This window comes from Sturnus vulgaris, chromosome 8 (genome assembly GCF_052056855.1).
Source record: "Sturnus vulgaris isolate bStuVul1 chromosome 8, bStuVul1.hap1, whole genome shotgun sequence".
Classification (NCBI taxonomy): Eukaryota; Metazoa; Chordata; class Aves; order Passeriformes; family Sturnidae; genus Sturnus; species Sturnus vulgaris.
In genome coordinates, this window is record NC_142250.1 from 26436304 (window position 1) to 26456512 (window position 20209).

The 20209-nt window shown below is 44.8% G+C and overlaps 1 protein-coding gene across 4 annotated transcripts in view; it reads right to left on the reverse strand.

The window, feature by feature from the left end:
* The window catches only part of SH3PXD2A (SH3 and PX domains 2A), a 248612-nt gene that overhangs the window by 159443 nt on the left and 68960 nt on the right, over positions 1 to 20209 (reverse strand). The window lies entirely within an intron of this gene.

The following is a 20209-nucleotide window of genomic DNA, read 5'->3' on the forward strand; positions in this document are numbered from 1 at the left end:
ACACCCAGCTCCTCCATGTGTGAGCACGTCAACTGCTTCCAGCTCAAGCCACTTAATGCAAACTATGCTCAAGTGTGACTTGGCACCAGCAGTGCCTGCTGCTGCCAGAAGACAGTGGAGGACAATCTGAAAAATTTCTCTCAGTTCCTCCACGTGCAAGTAAATGCAGTGTTAAAAGGACAGAGCTGCTGCCCTGGACTTCAGGATGCTGAGCTGCTTTCCCTGGCTGCTTTCTCCTGGGTTCAGCAAGGTACTTATGTGTGATCAAAGGAGGAAATAGCACTGTCAGATGTCAACAGCTTTGCCCACTGCAGAATAAAAGGCCTCTTTCAGAGATTAATGCTCTGAGCAATTACTCACCCCATGAAAGGAAAAGTGTCTTCAACCGAGGTGACACCAGAACCCTAGGACCATGTACACTTTTGTTTCCCTTTCACAGTTAATATGGGCTTCTCATTTCCCAGGGAGAAGAAAAAAAGATGGACTGGAAACTAATGTTTTGCTATTTTTTTATTTTTAATGAGGATCGTTGGGCTAGCAGCATAAAAACCATGAAAACAACCCCAACTTTATTGCTAAATTAAAGAAAAAACACTAACATGAATAGGCACAGAAATCTGAATTTGGAATGTAAGCTGGTAATTACCCTTTTGGGCCCTGATTAATTGCATTTGAAGCCACAGAGACACTGAGCCGCCAAATGGGACTGACTGCTAAGAAAATCTACCCCACAAACAAACCTATCTTTCTCTCCCTGTGCCACCACACAGGAATGGCAGCTCCCCAAATGCTGTCTGCCTTTGTGTCCTGGTGTGCAGGGCTACTCAGGTCTGGATGGAGTTACAAAGTCACACTATTGGGTACCTCAGGTAACCTCTCTGAGGTGGTCCAGCCTGCAGACTTGTGGTCTCCCAGTAGAAGGTCAAGAATGGAAAGATGCCATCTCCTCCACTTCTAGATGGAGGATCTATGTGTTCACACACTATCTATGTGTTCAGCTGCAGCAGTTCAAGAATGCAGCTCCACTCGTGGTTATTTCACACTAAAAAGGGACAGAAGATTTAATCCACTTTGTTGCAGCAGTGTAGGAGTGTTGCATTAGGTAAGGCAAAAAAATCTCTGTAATCCAGCTGCCTGTCTACAAGTGTGGACAGTAAAAGACAGGCAAGAAATTCAAGAAGAGGGTACATGTAATGGGATCCTTCTCCTGATACACACTTTCTATTCCACACAGCAGATCTTAGACATTTTGGGAAATAGAAAATAACTTTTAGCAACCAATGTTGGCTTCATCCGACAGAAATGGCTCTAGTGCATTTTTGAACCTACAGATTTTGTGGTCCCTATAGAGTCCTCTGGAAATGAATTTCATAATTTAATCACACCGTTCGTGATTTCATACTTCCTTTTGTTCATTTTAAGCTTACTTTTCAGATTTCACAGGCTGCACCTGGTTTTTTGCATGCTGAGAAATAAAATTAATAATGTCTTCCTCACACTCAAATTTTTGGTGATTTCACAATTTTCTACTCTATCCCAACCACCACATTGTCCAAGACCGAAAACTTTTGTTCTATTTACTCCTGTCTTACAAAAGCCAATTCACCTCTGTAATCACCTCTGTCATCTTTCTCAGCACCTAACTTTATTATGTACACTTTCTGAGAGGCAACACAGACCTGCACACAGTATTCACAACGTGAGGAAGTCTTGAATTTCCACAGCTGAAGCACTGGGTTTTGTTCACCATTTTTTGCCTAATTCTTTTTAACACCACCTTTGGCTTTCTGACTGCTGTTGACTGTTGAGCTGCAGTTTTCATAGAAACACCCTCAGAGCTACTGAAATCTCCTTCTTAGATTGCAGTGGTTCTTCTCCCCTCCACCCATTCCACTGCTTTGTGCTTACCACCACCAAACTGCCTTTTTACCATGTATGCCTCCTTTGGTGTTTTTCAGCCAGCTCTAAATTCGAGTATCCTAAGTGAATCTCAGGATCAGCCAAGTTAGTTATGTCGCTGGCACCTCCCAGACCAGATCATTCAAGAATCCCTGCTGGTAAATCCGTGTTATTTTCTCAGAAAGGAATTTTCAAGTCCTCATCCCCAGAAGATGCATTGTTTTAAAATGTAGGCTCATTGAGACCTATTAGCTTTCAATCCCCTATTTTAAAAACTTTTCTGTAACATTTTTATTTCAAATGTCAGAAACCAAGGATTGTTTTTAATGTCCACAAACACCAAAGCATCCAGCCTTAAACAAAGGCTCCAAACTGGCAGAAAATAACCTTACAGCCTATATCAGTCATACATCAAATAACAAGAAAGGCTGTTAATATAATTATCTTCTTATTGCTATTTTGGGAGGCACAGTAGGTTTTGATAGATCCAGAAGTAATAGGATCTCTTAAGCCATAATTTACGAGCACGTCTGTCTTGAACAATTTTCCACATGGGAAATTAACCACATTCTGCCTAATGGGAGGAAAAATATCCCTTTGCAGTTTGAATTGGATTTGCCATGGTCAATTGGATGTGGGATTCTTCTTTATCCCTACTCACAATCTGAGGTGTAGTGTTGCCATCCAAGATTCACTGTGCTAGATTCCACAGATGAAGGTATTTCACTGGGGGGTGATACTTTTATGCAATGCCCACAATGACATAAGTCAAATATACCAGCAGTCAAATACACACAGAATGGGATTGTGGCAGGTGTGAGGAATTGTAGATAATTATTGCAGAAACTATATCCCAGTAAATTTCAGTAGCAGCTGCTGTATAGCCCACACTTTGGTGTTAGTTTTGTGAAAAATAAATAATTGGGCCATATTTAGGAAGCAAGCAGCAGATATCCCTTCAGCAGCCAACACAGATCACCTGGACCCAAGTTAGGTGAAATGGGTCATCTGCCACTCAGGACTGTCCTCAGAGACTCAGCTGAAGCCACCACGAACTCACATTCTGATTTGAATGTCATGTGAAAGAGTCACGGTCCTCTGACTTCTACCTGTATCTCAGGTACAACAGAGCGAATTTAGCTGAGGCAATGGTTGCATACTTAAAATCACAACACCAGAAGCTCCATTTGGTACAGAAGTGCAAGACTCTCAGTAGACATTGCCCATCCAAAGACAACCCTGGGCCCGAGGTGCTGGGAGACAACACTGGATGCTGCAAGAACTAAATGCTGGTGCAGTGCTGCAGTTCTGAATGACCCAGGACACGGTGTCAATGGCAGCTGAAGGACTCACGTGTCTCATGTACCACGTAGACATTTATTCCTGCAGGTAAACTCCTGCAAGACACCACAAGGAATTGAAGGTTCCTCATGTGCCGGGCTAATGACTCGTCTGGAAGCTGGCTGTTCTTTGTACCTCCACTGGCAGTCAAGAATAAGCTGTCCAGAAACTGTGGCTGGCCTTCTCTAAAGCTTTTCCTAAAATCATTTGCCAAACTTCAGGCTTAGATTTTAATCCCTTCCTGTCTCATCATCAAAAACTCATTGTGCAGAGCAGATGCCCTGGTGACGATTCATCTCCACTTCTTGGAAAGTCCCAACTTGTTTATGGTTCCAGTGGAAAAGGGGTGAGAAAGAGAGACTTGGAAAAGGTGATGGAAAATAAACCAGGAAACTAACACATCAGCTGGCACTGAGATAAAGAAGGTGTTTCCAGGTAGGAGAAAAAGATCCGTGTCTCTGGAATCCCTTGACTTTGCCATTAAGAAGCAGAACAGAGTTACTCAATATTTCTTTAAGGCTGAAAGACTAAAGGAAAACAGGATGGCTCAAAGTAAAAAAGGAGTAATCGTATGACTGGAAACTATGAGTGCCCCTAGCCAAGCACCCAAAGGAACTGAGTAATGTTCATTAGTCAGTGACTTTATTGGTACTTGGGACTTTGGACTTCTGAGCAAGATTTAGACCAAGGAGATATTCTGGGGCATGCTACTCTATTTATGTTTGGATGGAATTCAGCCTCACCACGCATAATATTTTTCCATGCTGATTTAGGCACAACCAGCCCTCACTTTTTCCCTGTGCAGGGTAACAGTGGGTCCTCTTCTTGGGATCAACATGGTGGAAATGTCACATCCCAAACAGCAGCGTGAGGGCAGAGGAGATAGCTGAAGAGGAGTGGTTCTCTCACAAAGAATCAGAAGATATTTCCCAAAGTATTTATTCCTAGAGAAGAAACCCACTGTCCCAGACACAGTACAAACACAAGACAGTCCCCAAGATCAATTTGTTCACAACCAAAATTCTAGGTTCCACTGTGGCTTTTGAACAAGTTAATAAATAGCAGGGAAGTGCCAAGCACCTGAATTAACACTGGGCACCTGTGCAAAACAAAGTCCAGGTCATACCTCAAAATTACCTGACTGCAAGAAATACAGAGCATCAAAGGCTGCCTGTTCAGCAGCTTGGTGATGCTATACAACAATGGTGGGCCAGATTCAACTGCTACTGAGATCCTGTGAATGCAGGGATGGGTATGGAAAGAGAAGGAAAGTGTGACCAGTGGAGATCAGCAAATAAACTTTTCAGGCACCCAAAAGCCTAGAGGATGCAGCAGAAGCTTCCAGTGCACTCATCCCCAAGACAGACAAAAGAGTATTTCCTGCTGAGTTACACAAAACCATGTGGCTGCAAATGGACTTGAGAGATTGGGCTTTTTCCTTTTAGACAGACAAGAAGGAGAAAATAAAAGTATTTCTTGCAACTGCTACAATGATTGCTCTGCGACACAAGGCTTTCTGAATGCAATATTCATACACATACACTAGAAACATCACATGCAGCTGAGGTACTGATATTGTGGTGACACAAATTTTACTGGTGCCACTTACAAAGCAGAGTGGTGGTGTCCAGAAATCATAAAGTTTTGATTAAAAACCAGAAGCAGCTTAGGAAAACAAATTACATTTTTGACAAGTTTCTACTACTGGGTATACTAAAATCCCTCTTTTTGAGGCTGAGATCTTACAACCACAAACTAGTCTTACAACCCCTTCACGTCCAGTTGCTACACACTCTGAATTAATCTTCATCACAATCTTTTAGGTGTGTGGCTCCACAGAACCAAATCACAGAAACACAGCATGAGAACCCAAGAGACCAGCAAACCCATTACCTTGATCCAGGTACAATCAGCTCTACCTATGGCACTACTGGGGAAGTCTGTTTAACCTGCAGTTACAGACCTCCAAAGTGGTCCTCAGACCATCCAAACTCACCTCTCCAGTGCACTATGACAAGGAAGGAGGATGCATGTTCAGTATATTTAGGACATGAAGAAAAGTTTAGGTCTTACTTATCACCTTATTTTTTTATGCTATGCATCCAGAAAAAGTACCAGATAGATCTTTTTCACAGGTATTTGTCTTGTTCAGGAGGCAGGTTTTAAAAATTTTTCTCTGGATGACTCTGTTTTCCACATTGCCTATTTTAGTTCATATTTTATAAATTTTTGTTCATGTGCCAAGAGGGAATGACAGGTGCATTTCAGATACTGCACTGGAGATTAATTTAATAACTATTACTTGAAAACGAAGGCACTTTTTTGAGCTTTTTGGAAACACAAAAACAAAGAATTTAACAAATTTCTGATATTTTGAGGACATACAGAACATTTTATTTTTAATGACAAGCAGATCAGTCTCCTGCAGTCAGATCTTGGGACAGCTCAGCTGCCTGGGAATGATTCAGGAGGGTCACTTCTGAGTCAGCTCAACCAGTCAGATTGCTTTAGATCATCACATAATCCCCAGGAAACCTGCATCAGTAACGAACCACAGCATAAACCCAGAGCCCACAACGAACCCCAGGCATTGCAAATGGGGAAAAGAAATTTTTTCTTAGCCCTTTCCAGACATTGCAACAGGGAAACTGCAGAAAGGGAAGCACATCTTTCCAAATGGAAAAGCCATTAATGAGAACAGAGTCTGGCCCTAGGACTCGTACGGATCAGAACCAAGCTGAGTGACATCGGAGCCGGCGTCTCATCACTGAGTGAGAAACCAGCCCGGCTGTGCCACCAGATTACAAACACATGGAGCAGCAGTGAGCCCCTGGGGGACAGCAAACCACGCCAAGCCACTGATGAGAGAAAAAAAAAAAAAAGACATGAGTGTGGAAAGGACAGTCTGACAGTCCCTTCATCACATGCTGGCATTGAGATGGACCCAAAGGACTTCAGAAAGGGACACAAAAACCTGCACTGGTTACTCTGCAGCACCACCAGAAGCTGAGTGTGGCTCACGGGGCTGAGGAAGACAAGAGAAGCTGTGTCCTTGTGCCGGAAACAAGCTACGTGCAAGGACAGAAGCAAGAGACAGAAGTTAATGAGACTGAAGTGGATTATCCCCTCTCTCCAAGGGTCCACGGGTAAATACAGGTTTTCCTGCAAGCATACTGCCACTTGGGGTGATAGCTTTCCTTCCATTGTGTTAAAATAGCTAACCAATTTGAAACAGAAGTCAAATTTCCAAACACACACCAGGAAGACATTGACACTTCAGAAAACAGGACTCAGGGTCAGATGACACTTGGGCTCTTCTGAAAATTTCCTGCTGGAGCCTTTCACACTGTTAAAACTAGCCTGCAATAATTTGAACACTCCAGGCGGAAAAGCCAGCTGCTTCCCTAGGTCAGCCTGAGACCTGCTCTAGAGATCTTTCACTTGCTCACCCAAAATAAAAAGAAAAAGAGCAGTTTGTGACCCTCATATGCCAATGAGAGGTTGCCTGCCTGCATCAGCCTCTGCTTGCATGAAGCTCTGTTTTATGAGCCTGGCAGCTTTGAAGGAAGACATAATGGGAATGGGATTAGAAATCACCTGGGAAAAGAAGTACTTGGCTCTTTGGACACCCTCAGTCCTACACCCATACTCTTGTAGTGTAGTACCAATGTCAAGAGAAACTGTGCCTTTGGCAGCCTAATCTAAAACAGACTCTTGTGGAAAACAACTGAATACTGCCAGGGTGAGGGACTGGGCTCCCAACACCTCCATGCCTTCAAAATCCACTACAAAAATCACAGATTACCCTGAGCTACTCCACCAAATGCCTCAGTGCTCTGATGCCCAAATCCTTACCCCCTCCTTACACCCCCCACCCTCCCATCCTCTGAGGCTGCAGCAGTGAACCCTTTTCTCTTTGTTCCACCACTGCACACAGCAGCAGCCAAGAAACAGTTTTTCCTTTGCAAAGGAATTGATTCACCCTAATGTAGTAATTTCACTCTCTGGTAATTAAAAAGCTTAAGCTCCAACTCACACTTCCAAGCATTTGCTCAGATGGGAGGAAAACTAACAAAAACAGTCAGAGGCATCACCAGAACCACCCCTGTGAAAGGCCTAATTCCCTATATTGCTTTAATTAAAAGGGGATGAATAGCAATCTCTCAGCTCAGAGACCTTTAAGAGAAATAAAGTCAATCTATAGGCTTATGAAAATAAAACAGGAGGATGGAAACAAACACAAAAAATCCTGCCAGTTTTAGGGCTTACCAGAGGATTATAACATCTGGACTCTCTTTTCAAGGGGAGGTGAACTGAGAAATGGATGATGTAGAGAGGACACAACCACCCCTTGAAGTGAGTATTGTGCACAGGGAGCTGTTGATGGGAGAAGAGGAAAAAACTACAGAGAGGCAACAGCCTTGCCCACACATTTCTGTCTTCATGGCTGCCTGGAAGAACACTCCTATCTGCTGACACCACAGAACAAAGGATCTGATTTAATTACAAAAAAACAAAAATGGGCCCAGGGGAGAAAATCCAAATAGATGATGAGTATAGCCAACCTCCAGTGAGACAGAGAACAAGTTGTGAGGAATAATCTAAAAGCTAAGTATTTATCATCACTCCTACAGCAAGAGCCCACCCTGCTCCAGAGGAACCTCTGCAAACAGATGTGAGCAAGGAGGCTTTTAACACAGCAACACCACCAGTCAGGGCATAGGTAACAAGAGAAGGACCCTGCTGCAGTGTTTGAGTGCTATACAATGTTTTATGGATTTATTCTTCTGTTGCACGGAGAGACATGGAAATTCTAGTTTGCCTCTCTTCCTCCCCAGTACAAAATGTGCAGAGTCTGGGGGTAGGTTTGGACCTCATTTATTCTTCTTGAGCCCCAGATCTTCTATTTCCTGTTTGTAAAGAACTTCTGGCAGGGGGCAAAACTAGTGACACATCTTGGGCAGAAGTAGATACTGAATATGGGTTTCACTGGTGATTCCCAAGTTCACACCCTGCAGTAGGGGGGCAGAGAGAAATTGAAACCAAGCCCCCAAAGTGGGCTCCAGCCCTTCTCACCTGTCCCACGTGCCCAAGGTAAGCCTGCATGGCAGTGGGTGCAGGACAGCATCTTGGGCTTTGCTGCAGCAGCACTGACACACACATGTACACAATGAACCCAACTCAATTGCTTTTCCACTTGGGCCAGAGAAAATTAAAACCTCCTGAAAGTCACTTTGTCTTAGAAAGAAAGCAAGTTTACTTTGCTTAGCTTTATTACAACTTAGCCTTCTTATCAGTTTGATTTCATTCTTAAGTCATTTTAAAGCCTAGTATCATATAATCTGGCAGCTACAGTGATGGGTTTTACACAGAAAAACATAGGGAAAAGGTTTTCAAAAGCACTCACACCCGCTGTGACTGCTCCTGCTGAAGTCAACAGTAAATCCAATGATACCACGGGGAGCAGAGGTGAAGGCTGAGCAGGCTTGACACCACAGAAACTTATGGGTGGGATTTTCAATCTCTTCAAAACCGATTACTAATAACAAAGTATATTAAAAGTAAAGAGCTAAGTTGTGACCCTGAAAATATTTACATATGTGCCTAGCTCACAGATTGTAAGTAATTACAGGAGGCCTGATTTCTCTCACTTTCTTTAATGAAAGCCAGGAATAAGGGCCCAGATGCGTGGAAAACCTTGGCTCATGGAAAGGGTCAGTTACAGCGATTTTGGTGGAATTACTCATGCTCTGCAGAGACTCTGAGCACAGGCGTGCACACAGCATGACTCCTTAGAAACACCAGGATCTTCCTAAACCCTCAGCTGCACACTGACATGCAAACACACCTAATGTGAGATGGGACTTTTTGAGTTGTGATGGTGCTGGATAACAGCATTAAAATCCACTCTCTTCTAATTGACTGCAGAAAACTTGGACCAGAAAATGAAGGCTTGTCAAGAAAAACTGGAGGGGTGTGTGTGTTTTATTATTTGTGCAGGTCTGCAGTTGTGACGTAAACTAACCTAACTTCAAAGGATGAAACATCATTATTACAAAGCATTGCATTGAGTATAGCCATTTCCAGGCTATTATGCAAGCCCAACTGAAATAATATTATGGGTACAGGATTATTCTTGTTCTCTATTAATCCCAAGAGGAAGAACGGTGTGACTTATTTTCTCATCCTGACAAATCATCTCAAGACACTGCTGAATCAGACATGTTTGCAGCTTAAGAGGAACTAAGTAAAAATGTTCAGCTTCTATTAGTAAGTTTGAGGATTCATTAACAGGAATGTAAAACTAAACCTCATTTAAATCCCCTCATTGTTCACCATATAAATCCTTAGACTGTATAGTTATACTGGAATAGGGAAAAAAAAAAATTTAGAGGAGGTGACCTTCCCAACTATTCGTTTCCAGGCAGTTTCACTCCCAGGTTCCTGCACAATACAGCAGTCTTCCCTGTAAATGTTTCAGGGGAAACGCTTTACTTGCATAAAGGCTGCAACTGTTCCCACTGAAGTGAAGCCATAAAACTATTGCACTTGAACCAAAACCTGATAACAGCTTAATGGCATAAAGCAATATTTGGACTATATTGAGCCTGATCATATCACTCTAAAGTTCTTTTCCAAGTTAAAAGGCTTTTATTTATAGTCTTTACTTACACCCAAGAGACTTTGACATATTTTAACTAACCTGCCTTCCTTGTCTTCTTAACCTTGGTCCCTTTCCAAGAAAAAAGATGTCATCTGACCACGAACAGGGTTTGATTTCCAGGAGCAGCATTAACCCACAACAAATCCCTTGTGTTTATTCACTGAGTGACTGTGCATGTTCTGGGGAGTGAGCTTAGCAAGTATTTCCTTGATGAAAGGGGTAGATGGCAACACATTGAAGTTACCTCTCCTACCACATGAACCACTTCCATGAAACAAATCTTTGAATCCCACCTATTCCAACTCTTCTGGTTTCACAGACAGCTCTGAGAGAGCAGACTACAGCAAGACCCACCAGTGGATTGGTGTCACACTTACTGGGACTCACTGCATCTCCTCACACACATCATCCCATGCTCACAGTCACCTCAGGTGGCTGCACTGCAGAAACATGGCTTAGACTATACAACCCTGAATACAAACACAAATTGGACAGAGCAAAGCACACCACGGCTTTCCCTTCACCTGTGGGTACACACAGGAGGGGTGTAATGCCCCAGTGGTCAGATTCCACTGCAGCCACCACCACAGCCAAGGGGGGCGAGTGTAAGGACAACTCAGCAGTATTTAAAGACCAAAGAGAGTCAATTCATGCTCTGACAGGAATGGAAAAAATCACATTTTTTCTAGAATTAGGGAAAGAAATTGAAAACAAGTATTATATCAGGTTGAACAATGCCACGACTGCAAGAAAAGCCTTTTCCTGTCTCTGAGGGTCTTTTATTTGACTTGTGTCCAAGGGTCTTATCAATCAGATCTAGTGATGTGCTTCTGAGTGCCTCCTCCGCTCACAACACAGCTCACGTCTGCTCCAGACCTGGCTGGTGGCAGGCATGTGACGTGGGGATGGCATCACACAAGATGCTGCAGTGCCCAGATCCTGGACACCTCAACTGCCTGCAGCAGCATTGCCCCGGAACGCTTTGTGCCTTCACTTCCCAAACACCCTTTCCATGGCTGCTTCGTTGTCTGGGAAGGAGCAGGGGTACCAGCTACCTCACTAGCAGGAGTAGCTGACTATCTTGGCTTTGTTAGACTTTATTAGACTAAGAAATGCGAAAGGAGGCCCAGGCAGGTGACTCAAGCAAGCTCTTAGTGGTCCAGCAGCACATCCCTGGCTGTGGGAGGCAGCAGGTGGGTCAAGCAGGGCAGCATCACGCTCCAGCAGAGCAGCTTTTGACAGACAGTGTCCTCCTTCCAGCTGCAGGGATCCCACTGGTGGCTCCCCCAGCCCCTGTCACCACATGCCAGAGCCAGCAGCAAGCAATCCCTTCTTCTCCCAGACCCTGGAAGAAGAGGGTGGCTGGTGCATTGTGCAAGAGTAAATATTTGCATAGCCAGGGCCTTCCTTCCCCTGCCCTGTATTTTCTCCCCTTCTTAAAATGTCACAGATCAGCTGTTTCCATAATTGTGCAGGAAATGAGTTCCCTGCTGGCTGGCAGCTTAACACTCACGTGTGCTGGGTCTACTGTAGCTGCACCACTCACCTCTGCTGCTGGCCCCTGCATCCACCCAGAATCTTCAGAGAATATGGCCAGAAGGGAAATGGGACAGTCAGGGATGTGGCCACAGAGCTGCCTGTGAGTGTGGCAGTCCTTCTCACAGCTGCAGCTTAGAGGAACCCCTATTCCCTGGTCCCTGGGTCAGATCAGGATCCCGGGAGACCCGACACTCTGTTTATGCTGCTTCAGAGCAAACATCCAACCCAGACTAACAGAGTTTCCTGCCTGCACACAGTGGCGAGCGCACTCAGGAAATTCAGGCATATTTCAAGCTTGCCACGACTTCTTTGTTCTTCAGACAAAGCCTCGTTCACTGGAGATGTTGCTAAAAGGATTATTATCTATAGGAGACTTCTTTTCCCAAGAGGAAATCTGCTAAACACACAAATCTGCATTTGCTGTGTTTTGTAGGAGGCGGGATTAATACAGGAACATTCTTCCTTCTACTCTCCACATCTAACGATTTAAATAGAGCAGCCATGACGACACTGCCCACTGGGAATAGGCCCAAATGCCTTTCTTCTGTACTCTGGTCTGATGATTTTACTCCTTGCCTGAGAGGATACCAAACCACCCAGCATTTGGTGAGAAGAGTTGGAAGAATTTGGTGGGAATCACATCTAACAGCGCACTCAGTGAAAAAGGTGAAGTGTGTCCACCAGCCTGAACACCAATAAAATCTCATCATGGGCAAACCAGATTGTAAATGTTTGGCTTATTCCAGGTCAGCCCTGTGCTGTTTAGAGCCCTGAATACAAGAAGCACCCTGCAAGCCTGAACTTGCTGATGGGTTAGGACGTCAAAGCAGAAGGAATGTAATTTTCTGCTCTTTATTTAGAGGTGGCAAAACCCTGATAGAAAACGACATGGTGGAAGTGCTTAAACTTCAGACCCACGGAAATTTGAGGGCAAACGTTAATTACCTCAATCCTGCATATAAGCCTGGGGCCTGTATTAGCACCTCTCTGAATGGAAGAAGCTCAAGAGGATTGAATTTCTTACTTCTAGGACTTACTTTCCTTTCCTCATCTACCTACCCCTGGTTTCCTCTAATTCCCACCTTATTTCCTTCTCTTTACCTCAGCTTTCCCTTTAAATGGGACAAAATTATAAAAAAGGAAACCCCACATGGGAGTAGACATTGCCATGGGTTATTTCATTATAGTGAAAATAGATTAACTTTGGCAAATCCCTGCCTGCAGTATTCCCTCACCCTGCTCCTGAGTATAAAGATCCCCTTATGAGTAACAACAATGTTCATGAGAGACTGGAAAAAGCTGCATTGTGGAGCAGGGAGGTCTGCAAACACACCACACTAGAGAACATCACCACCTAAAAAGCTCAATAGACAGAGAAAATAAAGTAGGAGATATTAAGCAGCAAATTCCCAGGTTCATTGTTTCCAATCTACAGGAAAAAAAATAATCACAACCTATTTTAAGCATGTGAGTGTATAAATAAATCAGCTGGCCCAGCCAAAAGGCAGAGTGGGCTGAAAACAGACTCAAACATAGGTCTAGACTATTACTTAGCTGTGAATCTCAGCTGGGCTCTTCTCTCCTGTATTGCCTAGGCAACTTAAATTTGAACACAACAAAGACAAGATTAGGTAGATAAGTAATATCCAGAGGGAATATCTAGAGCCTGTGGGGCTGCAAAGCCATCTGAGTCCCTGGCAAGCTTGACTACTGTGTTAAAAAGCACTTTCATTGTATGAGCCATTTGTTGATGGATTGTGGGAAAAAGTCAGATTTCAGACCTGAGAGGAAGACAAGCAAACCCTTATATAAAGTCACCCTCTCCCCAGTCTGTGGGTTGAATGCAGAATGCTCTCAGACTTGCTACATACCACCCACTTTAGATTACAGACTTGCAGAGTTATTTTTAAAAAGTAATTATAGTAGTAGAGGCACACTCATCTGGAATGGCTGCCTGAGGAAACGACGAGCCCAATGTAGCCCAAACTGCTTTTCAAGTCTATAATCGTGTTTATTTATTGCCTTTTAAAACAAGAATCAAAATCCAACTAATTTCTGAGTAAAAACGTCTGTATATTTCCCCAAGGAGTCCAGGCAGCTAGACTACATTGAAAACCTTCCCTGGCCTTTCAGTCTAGCATCCAGAGCTGGAAAAATAAAAACAACAAAAAAAACCCCAACAAAAACCCAAAACCCCATTAGCTCTGGCTTCAAGGAAACCCAGACCCAAATCCCTTTTCATTCATTGTTTTCCCTAGAAACTGTGGCTTGATCATTACAAAATCCTCATCAGGAGATTCAAGTGGTCTAATGAGAGGCACATCATGTTTTGCATATGCTGATTTCTGCCCAGAGGTAGTTTCTGGTTGAGGAAAACATGAGCTCTTAACCTGTGTGAGAAGAGTGGGTTTACAAGTCCCAGAAAAAGATTCCGTAGCTTTTTTCTATTCCAGCCCTTCATTTCAGCTGCCAGCTGGTGGATTTTGGATCTGTATGCTGAGAAAGGACTCAGAAGAGACAGAGAGAAGAGGACCAGGTACTTGAGGAGATACCAGCATTATTTTTTCCCACTTTTTCTTCCTTTTGTAATGGAATCAGACCCTTGATTCATGCCCTATTAATGCCCAAAGACCTTCAGAAGGCCTGCCCTGTGAAACAGACTCAGCATGCAAAGCCAGCATCCCCCTGTGCTCCAGTCTGGGGGCTCCTTACAGCTCCCTCCTCAGTGGGCAGCTCCCAAAGCTGGCTGGCCAAGCCTTTTCCACAGCTCTTTCAATAGGCAGCAGCCTTAGGGCATCCTATGACCTCATACTTGACGACTTGTCTTTCAACCAGAAAACACTTAAACCCTAAAAATATCTCCACAGAGCCTAAAGAAAAGAATACGCCTGTTCCCCTCCAAATCATCAATCCTCTCGCCGCTTCCTCCCGGCAGCCCCTGCTTTCCCTTCAAGCCCAGAGCCGACAGGAAATCCATTCTCCTCTTGTGAGAGACAGGAGATGAATTTTCCACAATAGCTCTCCTAGCAAGGCAGAAAATAGAAAGACACAATAGAAACCGTGAACTCAAACAATAGGAGCTGCTGAAGGGCAGCTCACCAGAAGCTCACCATCACCCAAATCCTAAATAAGCTGGAGTGGAAGGAAGCCAAGGACCTGTTAGCTGTCTTGCTAACACAATATCCAGGCCCAAACATAACTTGGTTTTAAACCTGGAAGCACTCTCTCCTTTCAGAGAAGGCAGGAAAATGTTAAATACATATATTAAAATGAAATTGCACTGCATTATGGAATGGCCTCAAAAGATTTCCATAGCTCTTCAAGCCCACAGCATCTCATGCCACAGTGCCATGGGTCACCTCTCCACCCTCTGGCAGCTCCTCAGAGATGGGGACAGGGGACTGCAATGCTGCCTTACTGCAGGTGGTGGAAGGGGATGGGAGCAGAGCCCCTCCTCTGGGAGTTTCTTGCCTCATATTCAGAAAAGCACAGCAGAACATCTTGGCTATTGATGTTACACAGGTAAGGCTCAGCAAACCAGACATCTGAGATTCTGCAGTGTGTGTGTGAATGCCTATCATGCCTGTAAGACTATCCCTGCATATTAAAGGAACACTGTTTCAAATAACTTAACTCATATTTTAATCTAAAACATATGATGTGCCTTGCTAAAGAGAATTTAAACTGATCACTCTTGGGTTTTTTAATCTTTATGCTACTTTTTGAGTGGCTTTGAACTGCTGCAGCACTATTCATTTCTGAGTAGGTCAGAAATGAAATTCTGAGGAATTCAAAATGACTCCAAAAAAAAAACTTTAAATCACTAATAACTTGCTGCCCTGGCTCAGACTGATGAAGGACGGAATAATCAAAAATTAAAGACAAATCTGAAATTTGCACATAATTTGCACATACAGCTAAGAATGAGGACAGGGAATGCATTTCCTTTTAAATGCTCTGCTAGCAACCAGCTCTCCAAGGGAGAAAAGAGCCTGCAATAAAAATATCTCTAAAAGTTCAAAGGCTCCTTCTTGGCCAGTGTGTGCCTTACAGTCATCATCCCCCTGCCTCCCAAGGTGGATGGAACAAATGTTGAAAGCACTTTCCATGCACTGTACCTGTGGAAATGCAGCACCTTTGACAAAATTACACATGGCCAAACGCTAATTTTGCTGCTGCTGGTCCCGACTTGCACAGGTCGAACATGAATGGCTGGGTCTGAGGGTCACGGCAGTGCTGGCTGTGTGAGGATGAACCCAACACCTCTGCTCCAGCACATGATCTCTGAACTACACACTGCCTCTCCTCCAGCCCGGAGCAAAACAAAAGGTGAAAAGCTGGGATATACAAAGGTGAGAGGAAAAAAAAAAAAACAACAAAACCAAACCCTGCTCTCATCACCGTGAACAAAATTCCGCTGTTGCAAACCTACTGAAGCCCTTTTCCTCAGCTTATCTTACCCAAAAGACAGCACTGGAAAGGGGAAGGGGAAAAGCCAAGCCCAACACCTCAGACCGACACCCGAAAGCAGCCATTGGCACCTGGGATGCAGTTCATCGGCAGATCTCCTTCCCCACTGCAGCCCGGCAGCGGCAGAAGCGCAGGTGAGGAAGGTCCCGGCCGGCATTGGCGAGAGGCTATTCCCCATCCTCCTGCATTGTGCAAACCGGGGAGGCTCCGCGGCACCCCCGGCTGTCTGGGCGGTGCTGGGACAGCGCCCGAACCTTCCGAGGCAGCCTCTCCCTTCCCGCAGCCCTCCTGACTCACACCTGGCTCTGCCTGGCTCCCCTTGGCTGCAGGAACAGCCTCCAGCACAGCCCGGGCTGCGAGACACCTGGAGCCTCCACGGAAACACTACTATGTGGGACTATGTTTTTCAACCTTCACTAGAACTCACACTTCGACTCTGGCATCTGAGACCTTTTACTCACTGAAAGCACTTAAAACTAGTTTTACTTACTTACTTACTTGCTTGTTTATTCTAAAACTTAAACTTACACCTCTATTTTATGTGTAAGTGACTTAACATACTTCAATCCATCTAAAGGTTTTAATTCAATCCCTGCACTTTGATTTCTCTCTGAAAAATTCAGAGAGACTCCCGACTTACTAACTCCAACACCAGCAGGGATCTGTGCCACCCTGAGTTTGCTGCCTGTCCTTAAAACGCCTCAGCAGGCAGAGTGTGCTCCCTACCCTCGAAGGAGAAAATCCTCTGAGGTGTCGGAGCATTTCTCTGCTCAGGGGCAAAGCAGGTCAGCGGGGCACAGCCAGGTGACAGCAGCTGGGTGACATCTCATCCCCCATGCTGGCATCCCTCCCAGTGCCCTGGGACACAGCCACCAAGCTACACTGGCAGCACACACCCCAAAATGGATAATTTCCTCTTTCCTTGCCCGAGTCAAGGGAGGAGGAAAACCTGAGTGGGGAAAAAAAGGAAGAGAGAAGGTGCCTCTCTGGTAGAGGCTCCAAGCACTGGAGGCAGGGACTGGAGCTGGGCTGGGGTTTTGTTCCTCCAGCTGCCTGACCAAGCTGGTAGGGCAGCCTGCCCTGATCGTCCTGCTCCCCTGGGATAGGACTCAGCTTCCCAAGAGTTAGGAAAACCAGGCACACAAAGCAGTCTCCTTAAACAGGATGTCTCCCTCTCCAGGCAGCATGGAAGTTGCAGAGCAGACACCCGCTGAGGATCTTCCCCTTCTGGCACATCCTATGCAAAAACCTCCTGTTTCTTCAGTGGGGGTCAAAAGTGGTTTGGAATCTGGCAGGGATCAAGCTGGAATCTGTGTGGGGAGTGCAAGGGGCTGCCATCATCAATGGCCAGCCCTCCATGCCATGGCAAGCCCAAGCCTCTCTCCAAGGCAGGGATATGCAGCCCAGCAGCACGACACAATGATTTCATGCCATGCAGTGTGTTTTCCCCAGGGCTGCACTTTGGAAGACACAGTGGAGCAAGAAGAGCTGACATCCCTCCAGCTTTGTCTCCAGATGGCTCTCCTACTTAGTGCCAAGAGAAATGAAAAACAATGCAAGCCCTGGAGTCTTGAGTCGACCACTGCAAAACTGTTAATCCCAGAGTTGCATTGCCCTGTCTCTGCCATTTCATTTGCCACTGTGGTCTCCAGAAGCTCAGCAGATGAGTCTTCTCCTTCCAGCTGAAATTCCTTCATTAATTACCTCAAGATCCCTGAAAAAGGGAGCCCAAATCCATAACTCCCTTTCTCTGCTGACACAGATGTAAAAGTACCTGACAGGGAGGAAGCAAAAATACTCATCTACACTCCACAGATCATTCTTCAGATATGCAGGAGAGGTGATGGAGAAATCAGTGTATTGCAAACGGGCTCAACCAACAGCCACACTGGTACATTCAGACAGCACTTTCTATCCATGTCTTCTTAGAGCAACAAACTGGCTTTGCTCTAGAGACTAGTTCTGCAGCAAATTTTATTCTGACTCTTCCACAGTCTCCCTCCGAAGGAAAAAAATTAATACCACCAGCTACAAAAATGCTCTCTGGCCAATCCACAGAGTTTCTTATGCAGTTTTCTTCTGCACAACCCCTCCTGATGCAGGATTTTCATTAAAAAACATTAAAAAGGGAAATCAGAGAGAAGAATGGAAAAAACTCACAGGAAGAAGATAAAATGAGGAGAGGAGATGAAAATATCGCTTTTGCCCTCTCAGTACGGTTAAAAAAAAATAATCATAAAAAAATTAAAGGCAAGGAAGTCACTCTCAAAAAGTAAACCAAAACTACAAAATTATCCACGGTACATTTTCTACAGGACTACCTGGCACTATTTATAACTTCCTTGCACCTCTTCATGGCACTGAAAGCAGTAGGGTCCTTATTTGTGTAAGAGAGAAGTGAGGGTAAATATATTTGAAGAAAGAAATTGATGAAAATAAGATAAAGGTGTCTGGAGGAAAGAAGAACTGCACTTTCCTGCTGAACCCAGTATGGTCTCTCCTTGTGGGGCAATGCTATGAACCCCATTACATTTTCCTTGGTTTCACAGGTAAAAGTTTTCCAACACAGCCAAGCACTAATTATTATTTCAGGAGAGCACCACCAAACAGGAGTTGCAGGATGGAATATGCCAACTTCCTAAGCTAGAGCTGATGGGGGGATTCGTCCTACCCTGCAAGTGGCACAGCAAACCCCAGGCACCCAGAACACAGCATGAGCATGTAGAGCCACTCCAGCTTGGCTGAATCAGGCCCACAGTAAGCAAGCAGGACCATAACATCTTCATAAAGTAGGATTTAAGTACAAACATCTGCCTTGCCATTTTTTAATTAAGGCAGTTTATAGCTAGATATTCGTTTCCGTAATCCACTGCTCCAGCTGCAGAAATGCCATGCGTATTCTAATTTTGGCAGCTAGTTTATTTAACAGAGTTTGACATTGTTTGACATTTAGCTGAGTCACCTTGTTCCTGGGTAAAGCAACAAGGGCTGTTCAGCAGTTCAACAAGAAAGAGGCAGAGATTCAATATCAAAAGTAGAACATATATCACAGAGATTTTAAATTAAATACAGCTGAGGTCTATTCTGTTCTGGCAGCTTCTCTCTTTGGGACACTAAGTCAACCCAAATGTTTTCCAGATATAACTCTTCCCCTCCAGGACATGTGGCACTACCATCTCCCTCATCTTCCTGGAGGGTGGGAAGGGTAGGAAGTGTTGTAATGGGCATATGGGGGTTTATCTCACCCTCTGCAAATATCACACACCCATATATCAGGACACCCAATCACTAAGATCTGCACAAAGGCTGAGGAGCAGCCACCTGCAGTTAGCCAACATTTTTCTAGGAGAAAATAAAATAGATATGCCAGTGACAGTCAATACAGGAGGAACAAATGCTACCTGCAGACAGGGTTTTCCTACAGTACCTCATGTGAAGCCATCTGCACTCCTGTACAGTGCCTTCAAGGACCTCAAAATGCTTTCCAGTAAGAAAAGCAAGCCAGCAGTATCCATTCTTATCATAAAGAGGTTTCATAAAGTGATTTGGCTATGAGTTTGTTGGTGGTACAGCTAAAAAGAGAGTCCACTCTTAGACTTCTCATCCCAGATAGGAAATGGATGGCAACACCACCTTCCTCTGACTACAGAGTCTGGATGGAGCACAGAAAACTGCAGGGAGCAAACCTCGAGCTGGGACCACCTTCCACCAGGACTATGGAGGCTGCTAAGACACTGCCAGGCAGCTGTGCTGCCCTGCTGTGGCTCTGATGCTTGTGTCGTGTATTTGTGCTGCTGGTTTTTAAGTTCCTACTCCCCAGTAACCTTGGAGCTGTGCTCACCACACATCTGGAGCAGCTGCTTTGCTTGCAAATAGCATTAGGGACCACAGCATGCTCCTGGAGAGGACTAAGCCCTCCCGTCCCAGCTTCTCTTCACAGACCTCATGGGAAGAGTTGGGATCTCCTTTTCATAGCGAGAGAGAGAACAGACCTTTTACCAGGCTGAAAATACTCCATTTATCCTGGCAGGCAGTGCAGCAAGCCAAACTTAAAGCCAAGAGCCAGAATCGTGCAGTCAGACAATAGGGAGCTGCCCAGAGCCTGCACTTCCAAGAGCACACTGTGGTCTGGCTCATGTCCCCCATGCCACCCCTGCAGCTGCTGCTGGAAGAAGCTATGTGGAAGTGTGTGCTGTTACCCTGAGGACAGGATATCCATCATGTTCATGCCCTCTACGAGAGGTGTCAGAGGGACAGTGGCTCAGGCTAAAAAGATAAGAAAATATCTTCTTAGCT